Below are 13,554 nucleotides of genomic sequence, written 5' to 3' on the forward strand. Positions count from 1 at the left end.
GGTCAAGGAGGGGTTGGATAAACAGATCTCTCTCTGTATTTGCCCCGAGGAAGAGAATATTCCCCGTCTTACCGATGGAACAGCTGAGACTCAGAGACACTGTGACTTGTTCAAGGTACACAGATAGGAATTTCAACCAAGTGTGCTGGAAACCAAAGTCTGGGCAATGCTCTCTGAACACAACCCAACACTGCAAGCTCTTGGACCTGCTGCTTTGATTGTTTCTCAGGCCCCACCCACCTTCAAGGATGAAACCTCCCTCAGGGTCTGTGCACCCCCACCCATTCCCTGCCTCCTCGTGGTCCACTCTTGGGTTTCCTTGGACTCTCTCATCATGTGGGTTCTAAGCAATGAACCCTCTCAGCTCCAGAAAGCAGAGATTCAGTGGACTGAATCTGGGATTGAACATGGGACTCATGCCACTGGGTCTCGCCTGTCCTTTGGTCTGTGACTGCAAAATAAGACTACACTTACACTTATGGCCAAATGACAGAGGCTCTGAACCACTCATCTCCCCGAGCGGGAACGTTAGCCTCCCCGACCCCCATCCAAGTATTTCCAGTCGTCTAGGGAAATCCCAAAGGGAGCCTCACATACGCTGAGTATGTCAGCTGCAAGTCCCCTTGTCCACTATTCACAGCTTTCCTGCCATTATAACCATGAAAGGGGACCATCTGAACAATGACATTCGTGTCAATGTCTGTTGGAGTCCATCTCTGGAGGCTTGTTCGGTGCCTGGAGGTCTTCGGGTGTTGGCAGAATGTCACAGAGGCTCTCATGGAGATGGTGCAAGTCCCCATCTCAAAGGTCTCCACACTTGTCCAGGAGGCTGGCGCGGCACAGGTGACACTGACCTCCAGCTTCCTGATGGCATCTGACCGCGTTTGCCCTCCTCCTCACCCTTGTTTCTAAACACTGCCTTCTGACCCTGGCCCATCCAAGGGTGCGAAGAAATATTGTTGGAATGTTGTTATGATCTGAATGAGCCTCCAAGGATTTTTTTTTTGATTGCATATTTCTACCAGTGCATTTAAAAAATCACACGCAATAGTCCTCCCCATCCACAATTTTGCTTTCTGTGGCTTCAGACACTTGCAGTCACCTGGAAGCAGATGACCCTCTGACCCTTCTGACCTAGGGTCAGAAGGTCTGTAGTGGCTTCATGCTCCGGCACAGTGCCTATGTCATTCACCTCTCTTTGTCTTGTCAGGTAGACATTTTGACATCTCGTATCATCACAAGAAGGGTGAAACAGTACAATAAGGTATTTTGAGGGCACCGGGGTGGCTCAGTGGTTGAGCGTCTGCCTTTGGCTCAGGTCATGATCCTGGAGTCCTGGGATTGAATCCTGCATCAGGCTCCCCACAGGGAGCCTCCTTCTCCCTCTGCCTATGTCTTTGCCTCTCTCTATGTGTCTCTCATGAATAAATAAATCAAATCTTAAAAAAATAAGGTATTTTGAGAGAGAGACCACATCCGTATAGCTTTTTTTTTACAGTATATTGTTATAATTATTCTGTTTTATTGCTAATCATTGTTAATCTCTTACTGTGCCTACTTTAGAAATTAAACTTTACCATGGGTATATATGTATAAGAAAGTCAGTATATATAGGGTTTGGTACCATCTGTGGTTTCAGGCATTCACTGGTGGTCTTGGAACGTATCCCCTTAGATAAGGAAAGGTGTGCTACTCTACCCCTGGATATGTAAATCTGTTTATTCATATATTACATAATATAGCTCTGCATTTATGCATGATGCACATTAATACCAGGTACAAAGTGGAAATGTACAAGGGTGATCTTTTTCATAATGTAGAAATACTTATGTACCTTAGATGTTATGTTTATGAAAACCATATATAAAAATAGAAATGCGGGATCCCTGGGTGACGCAGAGGTTTGGCGCCTGCCTTTGGCCCAGGGCACGATCCTGGAGACCCAGGATCGAGTCCCACATCGGGCTCCCGGTGCATGGAGCCTGCTTCTCCCTCTGCCTGTGTCTCTGCCTCTCTCTCTCTCTCTCTCTGGCTATCATAAATAAATAAAAATTAAAAAAAAATATAAAAATAGAAATGCAAGAAGAATGGGTAGCATAAATGTGAAAAGAAGTTCTTATTTTTTCTGCCTCTAATCCAGTGCTTATCTTTTATATTTATTTATTTATTAAAGCTTTTAGTTATTTACCCATGAGAGACAGAGAGGCAGAGACAGAGGGATCACCCCTGAAGGCAGATGCTCAACCACTGAGCCACCCAGGATTTTCATTGAGTTATGACTGACATATAACATTGTGTTATTTTTAAGTGTGCAACCTAACAATTTGATACATGTATCTATTATGAAATGATCACTACAGTAAGTTTAATTAACATCTACCATCACCTGTAGTTCTTGTGATGAGAACTCCTAAGGACTTTTAGCCACTTTTACACCATGCAGTATTGTCAGCTGTGGCCTCAGTTCTGGTCTTTCCACCATCATCCCAGCCCCCCGCCCACCCTGCTACGGGCATGCATCGCAGTATAGAAATGACACTCTTCTCAAACCTCTGCGTGCTTACTAGACGTCCATTCCACACACATAATTTCACTTCCCCTTCCGTGCTGTGCAGGGAGGAATGTGGCTTTCCCTTTGTTTTATACATCAGATCAGGAGAGGCCCAGAGAGGCTGAGGGACTCACCTGGGACACAGTGAGGGGACTTGGAGTCTGATGTCCACTCCTGTCTTTGGCAGCGCAGTCTGCTGTGACACTAACACTTTAGACTGGGTGGTTTAAACCATAGAAACTGTTCCCCACAGTTCTGGAGGCGGCAAGTCCAAGATCAAGGTGTGAGTGGGGCTGGTTTCCTCCGAGGCCTCTCCCCTAGCCCTGCAGGTGCCTGCATTCTCATTGTGTCCTCACTACATTTTTCCTCTGTGCATACACACCCCTGCTGTCCCTTTTTACTCGTGTAAGGGCGTCTGTCAGATTGGATTAGGGCCCCACCCTATGACCTCAATCAACCTTCTTACCTTTTTAAAGGCTTTGTCTCCAAATACAATTACATCCATGTGCTCGGATTAGGTAGGTCTTCAGTTTATGAAATCTGGGGCAGAGGGGTGGGGGTCATAATTCAGTCCATAATCATTCTCAAACCTGAGCTCTTCAAGCTGCTAGACTGCCTTGCTGGGCAGGTCTGGGTGTGTGACCTGGAAGAACTCACCCAGAGGGTACCCAAGGTGTGACCTCCCAGGGGGTGGCTCCAGCAGACTGTGCTTCCAGTGGGGGCCCCTCAATCCCCATCCTCAGGATGCTGTTACACCAACCCATCTGGCTGGATTATCCCACCCTCTGCTCTCAATAACCCCCTTGCTGTCCACCTCGCCCTCTCCACCTGCCTGTCTTTTCTGCAGACTCAAATGCCACCTACTCCATGAAGCCCCCCCATGGAGAAGTAGGCTGAATCTGGCACTGGGTGCCCAGGTGAGGGTTTGAGGGCCTTCAGTGAGGAGAGGGTGGTGTTAAAAGCCAGCTCCCTCATAGCCAAGCCCTGGACCCAGGGAGCTGGGTTTTTTTTTCAAGGCAGACTCTTTCTTCCCATTTGCACCAAGGCTCCTTGGGCCTAGAAGGGTGCTGCAGTCCTGCCACAAGTGACTTGTCTTTTTACTTCACTTCCACAGAATTTCATGGCGCCTCTTATGCACAATCCTGCATTATAGTAGTTTTGCATTTTAAGCTCCTTCCCTAGAGGTGAGTTCTGGGTGTGCCCAGATTCTATCTTACCTTTTCTCTGTCTCTTCTTGGCATCCAGTCCTTTGTCATTCCTTTGTTCCAGAAATACCCCCGACACTCAATTGAGTAAGTTCAATTGCAGTTTGTTGAATGAATGTGTGAGTGAGAGGTCCCCTCTGCCAAGGTATCCCTAGGTACCCTGTGTCCCATCCCCTTAATCCTTCCTGCTCTTTTGGCCAGTCTCCAGAATTGGACCTCCTTTAGAACTAGCCTCAGGCCAGGCAGCCTCCAGGGTGAGCACAGGGGGCCATGCCCCAAGGTCTCTGGCTCCTTTATGACCTGCAAGTGCATTCTCTCCCAAAGCCCACTCACCCTTACTCTCCAGGGGCATTCTCTGCCCCGCTCCACACTTCTCTCCCACCAGAGGACAACTAGATAGACCAGGAAATGTAGATGGAGCCTACACATCCTGATGTGTAGGAGTGAGAGCCACGCCTTGAAGAAAGGAAGTGGGCAGAGACACGGGCTCTGATCTCGGAGCAGAATCTCAGCTGGGATCAGATGGACCCCAGCTTTTCCACTGTGTGTGTGTGGGGTCCTATGAACTCTCCAGCTGGTAGCTTCTAGGAGAGGAAGAGTATTGCACTCTGATTTAAGAGGGGTGTGCCGAAGCCAAAAAATCCCCACAAAACACAGAACCAAACAAGTAAATACATTGATTTTGTTCAGGCTATTGCAACAGGGAGAACTCTCCCCAGACCCGAAGATTCTAGTATCTCATGAGGCAAAGTAGTTTTGTCTTCGACTTTTCTAGGGAGGAGTAGGTAAGTTATAGATGGAGCCATGTTATAGGTGGGTCATTTTTGTGATCAGGGGCATTCTCGTCTCAGTTAGTCATCTGAACAGGAAGTGTTTCTCTCTGTATCTAGCTAGTTTTGAGGGATGGGCAAATAGTTCAGCCAGTCACTTATGGCAAAAAGAACAGAAGGCTGGGAAAGGGGGTTGGAGTCTGGCCAGGTCACAGGGAATTAGGGGTTTGTCTTTGAGTCTACAGGAGTCACAAGGAAGAGGAGACAATGAGTCTTCTCTGTCATTTGGGAAAGGCTGTTCTTTGAGAAGGCTGGGAGGATTTCCAAAGGATAGGAGGATTTCAGAATACACAAGTTTGGGGGAATTTCTTCACTGTTTCTATTTGCTGGGAGAAAGTTTAGTGTTGTCCAATTCTCCCCATGATCTTGTTTGATGGGTGTTACCCGGCTATTTTTTTTTTTTTAAAGTACACTCTACCCCCAACGTGGGACTTGAACTCACGACCCCGAGATCAAGATTTGCATGCTCTACCAACTGAGCCGGCCAGGGGTCCCAACCAGGCTAATTTTCAAACAGGTCTGGCAGGTCTCAGGACACAAGGCTCTGAGGACCTCTTCTCTCTGCTTCTGCTTCTCTCTGCAGCTGCGTGGGGGATGATCTCTGCTGTGCTGGACATGGGAGGGGAGTGGGTTTTTTGGAGCCGGCTAGGAAAGAGGAAATTGTAGAAACAAAAGTTTGCTTATATTGGATTATCTGCATATTTGCTTGATTTCTCCACTGAATTCACACCCTGTGGTCTTGATCTTTGTTAGTGGATAATCTTACAAAGTGGATTGAAATTTTGGCGTAAGGAAAGCTTTTTTTTGCTTAAGGAGCATAAAATCTCTGAGTCTTAAATCAGACTTGAGGGCTTACATTTGAGGTAAAACTCAAAGTTTATAAAGAGGCTGGTAGAGGTCATTTGTCAACAGCATCTGACCTTGAAAATGTAGATGTCTTTCTACCTAGGACTTTCATTTCCAGGAATTAATCTGAAGGAATTAATCAGATAATGTTCAAAGATGCTCACAGTAAAGGGACTTCTTGCACTGTCTACACTGAGGAAGGAATTTTTTAAAATTAAAAAAAACTTTATTCATGATAGACATAGCGAGAGAGAGAGAGAGAGAGAGAGAGAGAGAGGCAGAGGGAGAAGTGGGCTCCATGCCGGGAGCCCAACATGGGACTCGATCCCGGGACTCCAGGATCGCGCCCTGAGCCAAAGGCAGGCGCCAAACCGCTGAGCCACCCAGGGATCCCTTGAATAACAATATTTAAACACCAAAGTAGCACTAATCAAAATCTGGGAGATGACACTCTTTATAACCAGAGTCCCACAGGATTCATTCAGATTCCCTTGTCATCCTAATCTGACAGGTTGAAAGTCAGAAAGTGACTTTTCCTGCATAGTCCTGCTTTCTTACTAAGGGGAGGTGAGGAGGCTAACATTTAGGGAGCTCTGAGGAGCCTTTGTGGCTGCAGGCCCCCGAGGCTTGGGCTGGCCTGCTGAGTGGAGAGATGAGGGCATGTGGTACCTAAGCACCTAGTTGAGACATGATTATGATTTTAAAAGACTGAGTGATTGCATATTTTTGCCTAATCTCCGGTGGCTAAGCTACCAGATGGTCTCAGGAAATACTTGGATCAGAGGGAGCAGTGGATGGTTTGGGCAGAGGAAGGGTTCAAGATTAACCTACTCTTCTAAACTCATGTGAAGCAGCTTGTGGGCAGACAGGCGTGGGAGGTGTGGGCAGACTCCTTGAGGATGCATGGGAGGGCATAGGGAGCCACTAGAGGCACTATCTCAGCCTCCAGGACATAGTTACTCTGAGCCTCTCGGAGCAAGGGGTGGGGAGGTTACATTACTGCCTCGAAAAGTTGCTCTGCCCTGGGAGTACCCGGGAGCCCCTAATTGGGCTGTGTCTGCCAGGAATGAAATGCACATCCTTTGCGCTGCAAATCCTGTTCTATTTTCAGACTGATTCATAACTAAAACATGAAATAAGTGATGTGAAAGCATTTAGCACTGGCTGACACTTGCTCAGTGCACGTTAGTGTCCTCCCTCCCTCTCTTCTTCATCAGAGTCTCTGCGGGACCAGACTGGAGGCACTGACTCTCAGACTGTTCTGTTTCAAGAGCTATTTTGCTCAAGTAGTTGCAGAGGCGGTGGTCCCAGGCCGGCCTGGAGGGGCAGGAGCCTGGCTCTTGGCCCAAGTACCCTCAGCCTTGGAGCTCAGGACGCCGCGGGGGCGCCCTCTGGCGGCAAAGGCTCAGCCCTCGTTGGGGCTTAATTGTAAAGCTTCCTGGCCAGCGCCCTGTCCCCTTTCAGGTCCCAGCTGAGATGACCCACGTCTGCTTAGGTGGCCTGTGTCCCCCCTTTAGACCCAGTCACTGGGCAGGAATGCAAGGTGACTTGCTAAACAGCCAGACAAGAAAGGCGGGCGTGTAGAGCTGGAGAGGACGAGGAAATGCTTCAAATTTCTTAAAAGAAAAGTGGCACCTCTTTCCCTGTTTCTCCACGTGCGTGTGTGAAAACTTTCAAAGACACTGAAAAGTTCGAAGCATTTTACAGTGAACACACACATACCTACCTCCATCACCTAGATACTTCCATTAACTTTTAACTCTACTCGTTCCGTTGCATACCTATCCAGTTCTCCATCTACTTCTCCACCCATAAACCATCTCATTTTTTAAAAAGATTTTATTTATCTATTCATGAGAGACACAGAGACAGAGAGAGAGGCAGAGACACAGGCAGAGGGAGAAGCAGGCTCCATGCAGGGAGCCCGACGTGGGACTTGATCTGGGACCTCCAGGATCACACCCTGGGCTGAATGTGGTGCTAAACCTCTGAGCCACCTGGGCTGCCCCCATCTCATTTTTTCTGATGCATTCCTCGGCAGGTTGCAGACATCCAGACACCCCTCTAAACACCACAGCCCTCAGCAGCAAAGAGAAGAGATTACTCATAATTATTTTGTCACACGGTGTATAGGTCTATTTTCATATGTTGTTCTTACAGCCCTATGCGGTAGGTATTCAAAATCCCATTTTACAAGTGTGCACACTGAGGACCCGGAAGTCATTTGATGGAGCTGGGACTCAGTTTATGTCACACTTCCTAGGAGGGTCCTCTCTTCCCTTCTTTTGGTGCTTCAAATTGTTCTTGGGATACAATCGGAACTCCTCAAGCACCCAGACATCCAGGACCCTGTGTCTTCTCCAGCCTCTCTTTCTTGCCAAAAGCTCCCCCCTCTCCTTGTACATATGCTCCCAGACCATCCTATTGCTATATTACCATCAAATTTTATTTATTTCTTGACACTTTTCACAATCGGGAATTACCTTGTTTTACATTTGTTCCCTCATTATCTGATTCTCCAGGAATGTAAAGATCTCTAGGATCTAGAACTGGGTAGAACTGGCTCCAGAATGAGTCAGTGCTGAAGGAATTTATTCATTAAGTGGACGAGTATGATATACTCCTCGGGTCACTTCTCTTAGTTGCTGGTCTCCACCACAGGCAGATCTTGGAGTCTCCACGACATCTCTTTTCTTTTCTCTTCTTTTCTTTTTAATTTAAGCAGACTCCATACCCAGGATGGAGCCCAATATGGGTCTCAAACTCATGACCCTGAGGTTAAGACCTGATCTAAGGTCAAGAGTCAGACACTCAACTGACTGAGCCACCCAGACGCCCCTTCCATGACATCTGTAGTGGATAAGTTTCAGAACAGCGCTTCTGGCTAGATACCGAATCCCTTTTGGTCCCAAAAATCATTATAGTCATCTGCCTGGTGACTACTGAAAGATAACAGCAGAGAAAACAGCCCAGGAAGGGAAGGTGACTTGTGCTATTTTGCTCCAGTAGAAACGAGCCTTAAGAGGCTCCTGAGTGTATTGATCAGTTGTGTGGAGATTCCCCAGCTGCCTCGGTTGTAGATGTTGTCCTCCTGAGGTACATTTTACTCTTTGCCATTGTTTCACGCCCAAGCTTCAGGGTGCCGCGGTCTAAGCCTGTCAGGATGATCCATCCCCTTGCTGTGGTGACTGACTCTGGGGTGAGCAAGCATGAGCCAGTCTGTGCCTGGTCTTGTTTTGGCCTTGGCTTCTTTCAGGAGAGAGATGCGCCCTGGCTCAGTGTAGATAAGGAAGAGGTGCTTGTGGGGTGTCTCTGAGAAAGGAGCTTCCAGCTCTTTGGAGATCTTCCGGAGGTTGCCCTTTCTCTTACCCAGGGACATTGGGGCACACAGATGTGAGGGCAACAAGTACTGTCACTCTCTTGCTTCCTCTCTGAGAAAGAGGCTGCCCAGAGAAGGGCAGAGGCGGGCAGATTCTCTGACTGGACCTCCAGGTCCCCACCCTCCTTCAGGACTTGCAGTTTTGTGAACCAAGGAGTATTTTCTTGTGTCAACCAAGCTGAAAATGTTCTATTATTGGCAGTCAAAGGCATCCTCTACTATTTAACTGACCACTTACTCTGTACCCCCTACTTTGCTTAGCAGTTTAGAAATAGCATTTCTAGTCTTTCTAGTGTTTGAGGCTGGCACTAGCCCCTAGGGTGGCTTTGTAAGATTTAGTAGGAGTTGCCCCTCTGGGCAGGTGCAGCCTCACGGGCCCCACTCACCTCTTGCTGGAATATTTTGCTGCGATGCCTTTGGTGAGGGCATGGCCTGACAGATGCCACTGTTCCCATTTTGCATTTGAGGAGACCCAGGCCCAGACAAAAGAATAGGAGACAACGTGCCCAATGGCATGTGGTTTGGCCATGGCAGGGCTGGGAATCAAACCTGTTTCTTTCAAAAGATCATGCCAGGCTTCAAAAATAATGTGTAGTTCTGACTACAATTGACAGATTAGAATTAACATGAAAACAACAAAAAAAACCACTTATCTAAAAATTTTTTTATATTTATTTTGAGAGGAGGACAGAGAGAGAGAGAGAGAGAGAGAGAGCACAGGCAGGAGGAGAAGAGGGAGAAGCAGGCTCCCCTCTGAGCAGGAAGCCTGGCACGGCGCTCGATCCCAGGACCCCAGGATCATGACCTGAGCTGAAGGCAGACACTTAATCAACTGAGCCACCTGGGCACCCCCCACACAAAAATAAACATTTAGAAATAGAGCTATTGGGTTATTGTAGTGGAGTCTTTCTTCAGGCAAAGCTTACCAAAATATTGTCAGTATTTTTTTAAAAACAGATTTATTGAGATATAATCCATATACCCATAGAGCTCACCCATTTAAAGTATATACTTCAGTGGCTTTCAGTACTTTCACAGAATTGGACGACTGTCACATCAATTTTAGAATATTTTAATCACCCCCAAAAGAAAACCTGCACCCTTGAGCCTCAATCTCCTCTCTCCCTGGCGACCCCTAGTTTTTCTGTCTCTATAGAGCTGCCTGGTCTGGACATTTCATATAAATTGAGTCATATAACATGTGGCCCTTTGTGATTGACTTCTTTCAGTTAGCATAATTTTTTTCAAGGTTTCTCTCTGTTGTGGCATGTAGAGGACATTCCTTTCCCTTGCCAAATAAGATTGTATCATATAGATAGATCACCTTTTATTTATTCAACCATTGGCTGATGGGCATTTGGTTTGTTTCCAATTTGGGGTCATTATGAATAATGCTGCTGTGAACATTCATGTACGCTTTTTGTGTGGGTTTGTGTTTTCATTTCCCTTGGGCACATACTTGGGAGCAGAACTGCTGGATCAGGGATGCCTGGGTGGCTCAGCTGTTTAGTGCCTGCCTTTGGCCTAGGGCATGATCCTGGCGTCCCAGGATCAAGTCCCACATCGGGCTCCCTGCGTGGAGACTGCTTCTCCCTCTGCCTGTGTCTCTGCCTCTCTCTCTCTCTCTGTGTGTCCCTCATGAATAAATAAATAAATCTTAAAAAAAAAAAAAGAACTGCTGGATCATATGACAATTCTATGTTAAACTATTTGAGGGACTTCTATACTGTTTTCCAGAGCAACTGCACCATTGTACATTCCCACCAGCGGTATAAATACCGGTCCCTGTTTCTTCACATTCTCACCAACACTTGTTACTATATGACTTTTTATTTTTTTAAAATATTTTATTTATTTATTCACAAGAGGCACAGAGAGAGAGAGAGGCAGAGACATAGGCAGAGGGAGAAGCGGGCTCTCTGTGGGGAGCCTGATGTGGAACTTGATCCCAGAACCCCAGAATCACGACCTGAGCAGAAGGCAGACGCTCAACCACTGAGCTTCCAAGGCATCCCACAATGTGACTTTTTGATTATAGCCCTCCTAGGGATGGGAAGTGGTGTCTCACTGTGGTTTTGATTTGCATTTCCCTAAACGTTCATGATGTTGAGCAACTTTTCACGTGCTTACTGGCAATTGGCATGGTGGTCTCTCCTCTTAGAAAACCAGATTTTTCATGTACAGTCTCAAGCAGATCTCAATTCAGATAGGCCGAATCAGAGTAGGTTGCTCCAAAGCTTGCTAACACTGTGGAGGAATACTTTCTGGCTCTGTGATCATGGGTAAATTACTCACCTTTTCTGAGCCTCAGTTTTTGGTCCATATCATAGGCTAGTATTTTCGGTCTCGATCTGTGAGTGTCATATAATAATGAAACTGCTCCATGTGATTGATGCTGTGGAAATGAACCATCAAGGTTACCGTAAATGCATAGGACTAGCTCCTTGGAGTAGCTGGAAGAATAATTTTGTTTCAATACTCGAGTGTCATTATCTGTCTTCTTTCTGCTTCAAGTTTGTCTTTCTCTATCTCTGCTTCTCCCACCCCCTCCAGATGCAGACTTTTCAGTTATGGTGAGAATGTGGGAAAATCAGAGCAGTGCAAAGAGAGGGTTCAAAGATAATCTCCCACACAGAGGTCACACTGCCCTGCATGTGGCGGGCTTAAAAACGTGGGAGACTAAAGGAGAGTCTAGGTGTCCAATACTTTTTGCAGAAAGCTGTGGGATTTCTTTGGAATTTTTCTGTGGTGGGGGTAGGATAACCTCAGAATGTCAGCTCAGGTGCTCAGTCTTGATCTCTTAGAGATGCAGTCCCCGTAAAGTGACTCCAAGGATGACTTGTGTTTGAATCTTTATCATCCCAGGGCATTGGTGTCTGAGGGGGAACTTCTCTTCCAAGATCGTGTGCATGATCTTATTCAAAGTCATCTGTAGTAGCTATAATATGATCTATGGGATATTTCCAAATATGAGCCAATTGATATTTTGGTTGTCAAAGAATGGGAGATCTTAATTATTTCTTTCCCACCCAGGATCTTTAGTATCATCCAGATCTTACCATTTTTTACATGTTAAGCCAGACTTTAAGAATAGTCCCCCTTTGTTGAGCTCAGGGCCAGGTACTCTAAGTCAGATGGATAAGTCAGATTATCTTTGTTCTACAGATGAGAAAATGGAGACTTGGTGACTTTAAGTGACTTGCCAAAGCTTACCTGGTAAGTCATCAAGTTACCCAGACCTACCTTCCTTTCTTTCTTTCTTTCTTTCTTTCTTTCTTTCTTTCTTTCTTTCTTTCTTTCTTTCTTTCTTTCTTTCTTTCTTTCTTCTTTCTTTCTTTCTTTCTTTTTTCTTTCTTTCTTTCTTTTTCTTTCTTTTTCTTCTTTCTTTCTTTCTTTCTTTCTTTCTTTCTTTTTTCTTTCTTTCTTTCTTTTTCTTTCTTTTTCTTCTTTCTTTCTTTCTTTCTTTCTTTCTTTCTTTCTTTCTTTCTTTCTTTCTTTCTTTCATAGGTTCCACATCTAGCATGGAGCCCAATGTCAGGCTCGAACTCATGACCTGAGATCAAGACCTGAACTGAGATCAAGAGTTGGATGCTTAATCAACTGAGCCACCCAGGTGCCCCAAGTTATCTAGGCTTCTTGCTCTTTCTACCATACTGTGCTATTTCAGAGTGGTAAAGTGGGAGTTCATAAGTCTAATAAGTCAGTTGATCTGGCCTTTGATGAATTTTGGACCATTAACTCTCACCTGGGCCATTCAAGCCATAAAATGTTCCAAGATAAGATAAGAATTTGTGAGCTCCCAACTTTGCAGGATTTGTGCATTTGATCTTTATAGATGTGCCCAGGACTGTTCATCTTTTTGTTACATATACAATGCATCTTATTCAGTCTCTGAACTCATGCTGCCCTGAACATCTGTTTTGATGGTTATTTGTAGTTGTGGTTTCCTAAGTGGAACAGTGCAAAGGGCTGAAGATGGGTGCTATCTGAATCAGCTGCTCAAAGCAAAGAAGAGCTCCCCATCAAAGGTACAGAGTGGTGCTCTAAAAATTCATGGTTTCCAGTCTAATGGTGGTTCTTCTATTCCTTTTACTACCTACTTCAAAGCTTCATTGCTTTGATTCCACTTTTGCATGAACTTCTGTCTTTCTTCACAAAGAAAAGGCAAGCCAGTGGTGTGACTTCCTGTTGTTATCTGTCCATTTCGTTCTTACCTAAAACACATCTATATCTCCATGCATTCTTGCCTCATTCTCTGTAGTCAAAGTCAAAGAAGCATCCCTCACCTAGACGTATCAATTGGGGTCCAGATGGGAAATGAGATTCATTCAGAAGGCTTAAATGGAGATATATATTTTTTTTTAATGAAGATACTTTTAACAAAGGGCCTAATCATAGAGGATGTTCATGGCTTGAGTTTAAAAGTACAAATAAAAGTTGTTGAAACTCCCAGAGCTAGCAATAATGAAAAACATTGCCATACTAGGATTGATGACACCAGGGTTAAAAATCTTGTCACTAGAGCCTCTGAAATTTGGAGCTGTGGGAGGGATTTGGATTATGGAGAGACAAGGATGCTGCCACAAGTATGGGACAGGGTAAGTCTTAGCTGCCTTTGGCAGAGTCTAACTGGAAGGCAGCTGTCCTGGTCAGGGTTCTTGAGAGAAACAGAGCCTCTCATTCTCTGTGTCTTTGTCTCTCTCTCTGTCTTTCTCTCTCTCTACACACATACACATTTATTGT

The sequence above is a fragment of the Canis lupus genome, chromosome 3, assembly GCF_011100685.1.
Source record: "Canis lupus familiaris isolate Mischka breed German Shepherd chromosome 3, alternate assembly UU_Cfam_GSD_1.0, whole genome shotgun sequence".
NCBI classification, from domain to species: Eukaryota; Metazoa; Chordata; class Mammalia; order Carnivora; family Canidae; genus Canis; species Canis lupus.